The following is a 9,612-nucleotide window of genomic DNA, read 5'->3' as shown; positions in this document are numbered from 1 at the left end:
CACAGGTACAGGTTCCAAGAGCTCTGCCCAATAAATCTTTATTCAACTCTCCATTCAAGAGTCTGCTTCCAGGGGAAGGAGAGGGTGGGACAAATTGAGAGAGTAGCATTGCCATTTATACGCTATCGTGTGTAACATAGACAGCTTCTGGGAAGCTGCTGTATAATCAGGGAGCTCAGCTCTGATGACCTAGAGGGGTGGAATGGGGGTAGGGTGGGAGGGAGGCTCAAGAAGGGGATATATATACACTTGCAGCTGATTCACATTGTTGTACAGCAGAAACCGACACAACATTGGAAAGCAATGATCCTACAATTAAAAATAAGTTTTTTAAAAAAGGAAAAGCAAATCCTAAAAGAAAAAATCTGCTTCTTGGGGTCCCAACTTAAGATAGTTGGTGCATGAACAGAGCTTGTCTCATGATAAAAAGAACAGAGAAACCCAACTATGTTCTCTGAACACCTTGATTATGTTACACCGAAAGCCAGAACACTCCTCAGTCTTCCAAGTCCCCTAAGTCAACAGATTTCATTTTTAACTTAGGCCAGCTAAAGCCAGGTCTTAATCTCTACCCTCTCTCTTACCTCTAAAGGAGTTCTGCCTGGTACCCAAATGCTGTCTCATCTCCTGCAATTGAACTCAGTTGTTCCACAGTTATTTTATGTCTGTGTTTCATATAATGACAGCCTTGTAAGTTGTTGTAATAAAATGAAGGAAAAAGATTGTATCACAAAACAAGGATGGTAAGTACTAGATACTATATGCACCTACAGATTTAATAATATTATTAGCATATTAAAATTTCTGACCCGTGTGGCAGTAAAATTGTTTTACTTACAAGAAAACCTGCTTAACTTCTTTCTGGGCAGAGTTCGGTCTATCTACATGGCCACAGAACATAGCAGGCATAGCCCCCAGATAGGCTTGGTTTTTGCCTGCAGTGTGGAGATGGCCAGATTTCAAGCTTCTCCTTCAGTGTGTTCACCGGTCCTCTGGTGTCCTGGGAATCAGCACAGTTTTCACCACGTTGATTACCAGGGACAGTTGAAGGAACAGCAGCATTCTTCATCTTTTTCAGCTGACTTTATTACAGCTACCACGCCTGAGACGTTATATTCCTGATGGCCCACAATTCATAAGGAAACAAACTGTTGGGATGTCCCTGGTGGTCTAGTGGCTAAGACTCTGTGCTCCCAACGCAGGGGGCCTGGGTTCAACCCCTGGTCAGGGAACTAGATCCCACACGATGCAAGTAAAAGATCCTATGTGCCACAACTAAGACCAGTGCAGTCAAATATAGAAATATTTTTAAAAGAAAGAAAGGGAGGGAGGGAGAGAGAAAGGAAGAAACTGAGAATCTGAAAGGTTCAGGAATTTTCCCTGAAAAGTTTTCTTTTCAGCCTGATTCTCCTGCCCCTCGATGCCCAAATAATATCCAAAAGCCAGTTCTTTAATTGGATGTAAAGCCCTACATCCAAATGTCCACCTAGAGCTTGGTAACATCAATTTCACCACATCTGGACCTCAAACTGGAGAAGGCGATGGCACCCCATTCCAGTACTCTTGCCTGGAAAATCCCATGGACGGAGGAGCCTGGTGGGCTGCAGTCCGTGGGGTCGCTAAGAGTCGGACACGACTGAGCGACTTCACTTTCACTTTTCACTTTCATGCATTGGAGGAAGAAATGGCAACCCACTCCAATATTCTTGCCTGGAGAATCCCAGGGACGGGGGAGCCTGGTAGGCTGTTGTCTATGGGGTTGCACAGAGTCGGACACGATTGAAGCGACTTACCAGTACCAGTACCAGTACCAGGACCTCAAACACATACCTTTTTTTTTTTTTTTTTTGTCCTTATCTGATAGCCTAGAGGCTCAGGATGCCCTGAGTCAAAAGACACACTTGCTTACTGGCTGGAGGCAATAAATGAAATGTCCCAGGATTTGTTTGCACCAGAAGCCTAAAATGGACCTAGAAAACTCAGCTCTCTAAATGTGTTCCCTCAGAAATTACTCTGCATAATCAGAGAAGGAAAAATAGAGGTATGCAAAGATTCTCAGTAAAAGAGAAACAGACTCCACAGCTATGGTCTTTCTACTCCATGCCACTTCTTGATACTTTCAAATCCAGAAAAGTGACTCCCTGGGGAAAAGTTGGAGAACACAAGGTCCAGCCAGAGAGTGAAGCCTCTTCTTGTACCTGTATTTAGAGCTAATTCTGCCAGAAATGACAATTTGGGACAAAACACACTGAGATTCTCTGGTGATCCAGTGGCTAAGATTCCACACTCCCAATGCAGGAGGCCTATGTTCAATCCCTGGTCAGGGAACTAAATCCCACATGCCGCAACTAAAGATCCCACAGGTTGCACCTAAGACCTGATGCAGCAAAATAAATAAATATTTTTTTAATTTTACAAAAGGACAAAGCACGCTGTCTTCCCAGAATCACTTTTGGATAAGTCAACCCAGTTCAAATGAACACCTGAAAGTCCAGCCACACCCTTGTTGAGCTACCAGTTGATTTCTATTGGATGTCATATGTGAGGCTGTTCTGCTGGGTTGAAAGACCTTAAGGCTAGAGATAGGATGAAGCAGCTGGAGTTGGTGTAGGGCCAAGATCAACATCAGACTCTGACACTCTGAAGGCTTGGAGAACTGACTGTCTGTGGCTTCAGCTGTTCACATCCCTCGTAGCTGCAGTGGTCCTGATAAGCAAGTCACGAAACTAGGATTCTGCTCCAACTTTCGCAGCCAATCAGTTTTCCTGTCCCTCGTACATCCCTTCTCAGAGTTTTCATGCCAACCAATAGCTTCAGGCCAAGAGACTTTGAACAGAACCAATTCAAAGCTAGCCATGCCACTGGCTGGCCACGAACCAACTTTTCTAGACAATTTGGAGTGAGATACAGGGACTGCTGAAGGTCCCGGAAGTTGGTACTGTGGCATGCGACAAGGACAGACAGTGACCGAAGTTGGGTGCAGGTCAGAGCTATGGAGCTTCAGAGACTTCCAGACTAGCCAAGGACGTGAGCAAAGATGTGCAGATAGGAGCAGACGAGAAAGGACGAAGCTCCACATGCGAAGATGGCTGAATGCGGGCTGTGTATATATGCCTGTAAAAATTTCTGTGACATGCTGCTCTCGCCACTTAACATAAAAGATGTCCTAGTGGGTTTTAATTCTAGTGGCCAGTTCTATGACACTGTATGTATCCCACAGCTGATGACAGGAGGAAGGCTATTCAGTGAATATTTGTTGCATTTGATTACCATGGCCAGAGATAATTTCAGAATGAAAGTTTAGGGTCCTAGTTTAAAAGAAAAGGAATGAAGCTCCAGAAAAAGAGAAAGCAGCTGCCTGATGACTTCTAAGACATTGCAAAGCCCAGCTGACCCACCTAGAGTTCAGTTTCATGGGATTTCCCAGGAACCTTTCCACAAACCCTGTTTACACAAATTAGCCTTAGGTGGGTGAGTTCCTCTAGCTCACAACCAATGACCTCATTTGAGGAAAACATATCCATATATTTACAAATCACGGAACTTCCCTGGAGGTCCAGTGGTTAAGACTTCACCTCCTAATGCAGGAGGTGCGGGTTTGATCCCTGGTCAGAGAGATAAGATGCCACATACCTCATGGCCAAAAAAAAAAAAAAAAAAAAACAGAACATAAACTACAGAAGCAATATTGTAACAGATTCAATGAAGTCTTTCCAAATGGGTCATGTCAAAAAAAATATTTTAAAAAATCACTGATTGAATGCCAGTCAGGCATAACTGTACTAAGCATTGCTGATACCCTTCTACTGGGAACTCAAACTCAGAAATAAGTACTCATTTTAAAACAGGTATATAAAAAGTGTTCAGAGGAACTGAAAAGAGGTACCATGCAATATGCCTATGGGGTGGGAGTTGGGGTTGGGGGACAAAAAAGCTCCCCAGGAAAAGGAGATGGTGTGAGGAAGCTCAGCTAGAAGGATAGGGAAATGTTTGCAGGTCGACAAGAAGGTCACCCCAGGGAGAATGAAGCTGTTGTTGCTGTTCAGTTGCTAAGTTGTGTCCAACTCTGTGACCCCATGGTCTGCAGCATCCCAGGCTCCCCTGTCCTTCACTATCTACCAGAGTTTGCTCAAAATCATGTCCATTGAGTCAATGATGCTATCTAATTATCTTATCCTCTGCCGCCCCCTTCTCCTCCTGCCCTCAATCTTTCCCAGCATCAGGGTCTTCTCAAATGAGTCAGCTCTTTGCATCAAGTGACCAAAGTATTGAAGCTTCAGCTTTAGCATCAGTCTTTCCAATGAATATTCAGGTTGATTTTCTTTGGATTGACTGGTTGGATCTCCTTGCAGTCCAAGGGATTCTCAAGAGTCTTCTCCAGCACCACAGTTTGAAGCATCAATTCTTTGGCACTCAGCCTTCTTTATGGTCCAACTCTCACATCCATACATGACTACTAGAAAAAAAACTATAGCTTTGATAAAAATACAGTGGCCCAAGCAAGCCTAGCAACATTTGAGGACCATAGGAAGAGCATCATTGTGTCAGGAACAGAGAGGGGGGAGAGCAAAAGAGGAAGAGAAAATGGGACTTGTTAGCAATGATCTGCATGAGAGGAATGCTAAGAGTTTTAGATTTGATATTTCACCCAAACAGAAGACCATGGAAACTTTGAAAAGGAAACAATATGGCTATTAGTATTGTAGAAAGGGAAAGGAAGAAGAGGTTGGAGTCAGGAACACAAATTAGAAACGGGTGGCAGGCTTCCAACAAAAGAATCTCTTGACTAAGATAGGTAAAGCGGGGTCCAGAAGAAGAACATACATCCAAAAGCTATTAAGGAGATGGGACTCGGCTTCACTGGTGGCTTAGACGGTGAAGAATCTGCCTGCAATATGGGAGACCTGGATTCAATCCCTGGGTCAGGAAGATCCCCTGGAGGTGGGAATGACTACCCACTCCAATATTCTTGCCTGAATAATTCCATGGACAGAGATGCTTGGTGAGCTACAATCCACGGGGTCACAAAGAGTTGGACACGACTGAGCGGCTAACACACACATGTGGTGGGAAGCGAAGAATCAATGACGACACAGAGATTTCTAGTGGAGCAACTGGTAGTCAGTCAGGCCATTCACTTAGGTGGAGAGTCCAGGATTATTAGGTTATTACAAGATATTTAGTATAATCCTCTGTGCTATATAATAGGTCCTAGATGTCTTAGTTTTAGTAGGAGAAATTTGAGCATTTTAAACATTAATGAGAAGCATTCACCTGGAGAGGGAGAATTAGAATTCAGGAGAGAGAAGAAATCAGGGATACTATATGATTCATAAGAGAAAGGGTGAGATTTGTGAGTCATGCAAGTGTCTTGAATGGATCTTGAGCTTGGGAGATGTGTCCAGCTGAGGATGTGAATTTGGAATTGAGGATAAAAGCCAGGCTGGAGGTGGCATCACCCACGGAGATTGAAAAGAAACTAGAAACAGGAGCAAACATTGAGAGATGTTGGTGCTTAAGGAGGGGGCAGAAGTAAGGGAGGAGGCTGAGGAAACAGTGGCCAGAGGGCTTGTGGGAGCGAGTGAAGGTCTAGAATCACATGATCCTTCCTCACCTCATGTCTGGGTCACCAAGAAAGCCTCTGAGGACTTCCCTGGTGGTCCAGTGGCTAAGATTCTGAGCTCCCAATGCAGGGGCCCCAGGTTCAATCCCTGGTCAGGGAACTAGATCTCGCATGACACAGCTAAGAGTTCTAATGCCACAACAATGATCAAAGATCCTGAGTGCCACAACTAAGACCCAGATCAGCCAAATAAATAAATAATTTTCTTTAAAAAGCCTTCTGACTGGTTTCCCAATTACTCCCTCTCTAATGCAGCATCTTCTGGCCCACCACCAGGACAGGGAGGCAGGGGGCCAGTAAACACCCAACAGACATGTGATGGGTGAAGTAACAGACGTCCTGAATCTCCATTTCCCTCCGCCCTCTGCGTGCTGTGTAACTTTGGGCGAGCCCTCTTTTTCTTCCCATTTCAGCTCCCTCATGTGTAAAATAAGGACACCATTCACTTTCACAACCTCATAGGGTTGCCCTAAAAATTACATGAGTTCCTGGCTGTGAGAGCGTTCGAAACACTTGTAAATCACAACCCAGGCATGAAGAACAAGTATTCATCTCGAATTACTGTTTGCTTTATGGTTCATCCTTCCACAAAGAGTTCCACTGGCTCCCTTTCCTGGCTCCCAGCAAGGTAACGGATGGCACTGCCACCACCCAATCACCGCCACCCCTTCCTTTTCAGGTCATTCCAAATCGGAGTCACAGTTAAGCAAATGTAATGCGTTTACAGGTAGAGTTGGCAAGATGTGCTCTATTTGTTTTCTGGCCCAGTCCTTTAATTGCACTTGGAAATAAACAGCCCACTACAGACTGAAGATGAGAGAGTGGTTTGGAAAAAGAGAAAAAGGGAAACTGAAATGGCTTTGGTGCAGGAGTGGGGCGGGAGGTAACATCACACAAATCTTAAAGAGCTGAGAAGAGATGCAGTCTCCTAAGGGCATTCAGAGTGAAGTCTCCTTGTTAGGTAGACTCCTGGGTCTGGGTTTCCTGGCCCCAGACCCCAACATGAGTCTCCATTTCATTCATACAAATCATTAAAGTCTCTCCATTGCCCATCAGCATGCTGTATTCTAGCCCCAAGTCTCCCCTCCGAAGATACCTTCTGAGAGCATCCTCTCCACCACCTGTCAAGCCCAGCTCAAGCCTCTTCTTTTCTAAATTTATTTTGATAATTTTTTTCATGAGGACCATATTTAAATTCTTTATTGACTTCGTTACAATATTGCTTCTATTTTATGTTTTGGTTTTTCAGCCTCAAGGCATATGGGAACCTTAGTTCCCCCATCAGGGATTGAACCCACACCCCCTGCATTGGAAGGCAAGGTCCTAACCACTGGGCCTCCAGGAAAGTCCCTAACTCTTTCCAGAACTTAAAACTAAACCATAGTTGGGCACACCACTATAGGGCCTCCCTCACTCTTCCATTGCTTCACATACACTGGCCTTTTCCAATATCAATATCATTTTCCAATATCAACAGTTATGTACTGGACGCTTGATATCCACTTATCTATTCAAGGTACATAGTCTCCCCATTTTACAAAGGAAGAGATTAAGTCTCATGGAGCTGACTATTTTTCACAATCTTTTCAACAGAACAATACTTTCTGTAACTACTGGTGAGAGTGTTATTTGTGTTACAGCTCTTACCAATTTCACAGAGGGAAACTGTTTGCCCAAAGTTGGCAGGTGTCAAGGCCTCCTGGGCATGACAGTAAAGTTCAGGCTGGTATTTCTCCTGACAGGTAGGGTCTGTCTCTTTGTTTTCCCTCTAGTTCCCCTAATGATGCCAGTTACTAAGGAGATGTCTGGGCATCTGGGAAAGAGGATGCCATCGTAAAAAGAGCTGCTGAGAGGGAGCTAGGAAGACCCCAAAGATCCATACTATGATTCAAATGTCTCTCCAGAACAGAGCAAATATCAACCACATTCCAGCCCCTCACACCATCTTCATAAATCAGATTCCCAAATAGCTTTGGGGGGAAATGATTTTCTTTTCCTCTTGACTGTTAAACAATGCTTTATTTGCTAATATTTTTAATGTTATCTTAATCAGAGCAGACGGTGATTTTCACCACATTTTAGAACAATCCTTTCTGTATCTTAGCACTTTAGCCTACCGGAATGTTATTTGCAGTTCTGTGAACTGAAGCAGACTCACCACAATTAGCCATCACCATGGTAATTTTATGTCTTTTGTTTTCTGTTTTTGTTGCAAGTGCTCATCAAAGAGATTCAAGCTTTACTGATGAAGCAAAATTCATTACCTGCCTTTGGATTTAAGTGCACCACATTTAAAGACATGTTTTCACATCCTATGGTGTTCCATTTCTAGCTGACTTCTCAGAAATAAATAAAATGTGCTGTCTAGAGCCAAGCAAGCTGCTTTTACTTGCTTTTCCTCAAGCTGAGATTGGCAGATTTTGTGGCAAAAATGTCATGGCTTTCAGTGGGAACATAGCCTCTGAGTGTTGGTAAAGCCTTCAAACCCCCTACGAAGTCCCTTTCGTTTTCTTGGATGACCTCAGATGCTACATGGTTGAAATGAAACTTGCTTTCCACATGGAGCAGGAGGATAAGTGTGCAGCTAGGGTCAACTGTCTGCAGTGATGACAGCCAGCTGTCTGCCCATCCCAGATGGCACTCCTCCTATCAAGAGGGGCATTCTATTTCCTTTAAACTTGAGTCTGGCCCTGGGACATCTTCCAACCATTATACCACGACAAAAGTCATGTTATACAAACTCTGGAGTCCAGGCCTCAAGAGATCTGACGGTTTCCATTTTCATTCTCTTAGGATCCAACAGCTGTATGAAGAAATGATGAGTGAATGCCTGGAGAGTGAGCCCTCGCCGGCTGCCAGCCACTCTAGATGCCTGAGCTGAGGCACCAGACACATTAGGGAGCCTACCTTGGACGTGCTGGCTGCAGCTAAACCCCCAGCTGAACAAAGACACATGGTGACCCCAGCCAACACTATGTAAAGCAGAAGAACTTCCCAGCTGAGCTCAGCCGACCCACAAAATTGTAAGAAAATAAATAGCTATATCAAATGGTGGTTTCCAGAGGACAGGGGAAGGGGAAAATGGGGAGTTGTTGTTCAATGGTACAAAGTTAAAGTTATACAAGATGAACATGTTCCAGAGATCTTTGGTCAACATAGTGCCAATAAGTAACATACTGTGTTTTGCACTTAAAAATTTACAAGAGTAGATTTCATGTTAAGCATTCCTACAACAACAGAAAATTAAAGAGACTCAAAGAAACACAAGAGAACAAATCTTTTAAACACACACCTTACTTTTTGGTAGTAATGCTGTCACAGGGTGTTATCATATGTGCAAACTCATCAACTTGTATACACTAAATATATGTGGTTTTTATATCACCTCTATCACAATAAAGCAGAAAGAAAAAGAAAGATAGAGGGAGGGAGGGAGAGAGACAGAATGAAAGAGAGAGGGAAGAAGGGAAGGAGGGTAGAAGGGAAGAAAGAATGAGGGGCCTCCATCTTCCCGGCATGCCCCCTCAATGTAACCAGCAACACCATTTACAGGAATACTTAGGCACCATCCAAATCAAGCAGTTCAAATTGGAGATGGCTTCTGAATGTGAAATGATCCAGCTATTTAATGTAGATTGTTTTACGGTATTAATAAAATTGAGTGTTCTGGGAAGTGCCTTTTAAGTGCACCAGGTCTAAGCCCAAGGCTCTAGAAAGCTTTTAGTTTAAATGCAAACTCATTGGAAATGTGAGACCTGCCAGCATTAAGGAGGTGTCTGGCTGAGTGGACAGGATCCAGAGAAACTAGTCCCCTAGACCAAGCATCTCTGTGTCCATTTTCATTCAGGAAAGCTAAATAATGTTCAAAAGATTAGAGAGCAGAAAGCTGGGGAGGCCAGGTAGGAAGCTAAAAAGAAAAGGAAAGTAACTTTTGCTTGCCTGCAGGTGAATTCAACTCAAGAAAAACCAGAAGGTAAAAAGAACTGGAA

The 9,612-nt window shown here is 43.8% G+C and overlaps 1 non-coding gene across 1 annotated transcript; it reads left to right on the top strand.

Moving 5' to 3' along the window:
• Positions 1-1,159: 1,159 nt before the first annotated feature.
• On the top strand, positions 1,160-1,232 carry TRNAG-CCC (transfer RNA glycine (anticodon CCC)). Its single transcript has one exon. It is a non-coding gene; the product is annotated as a tRNA-Gly (tRNA).
• Positions 1,233-9,612: the final 8,380 nt, after the last annotated feature.

The sequence above is a fragment of the Bos indicus genome, chromosome 22, assembly GCF_029378745.1.
Source record: "Bos indicus isolate NIAB-ARS_2022 breed Sahiwal x Tharparkar chromosome 22, NIAB-ARS_B.indTharparkar_mat_pri_1.0, whole genome shotgun sequence".
In the NCBI taxonomy this organism is placed as follows: domain Eukaryota; kingdom Metazoa; phylum Chordata; class Mammalia; order Artiodactyla; family Bovidae; genus Bos; species Bos indicus.
Note: the sequence above shows the minus strand (reverse complement) of the source record. Positions and strands in the feature narration are given on the sequence as shown.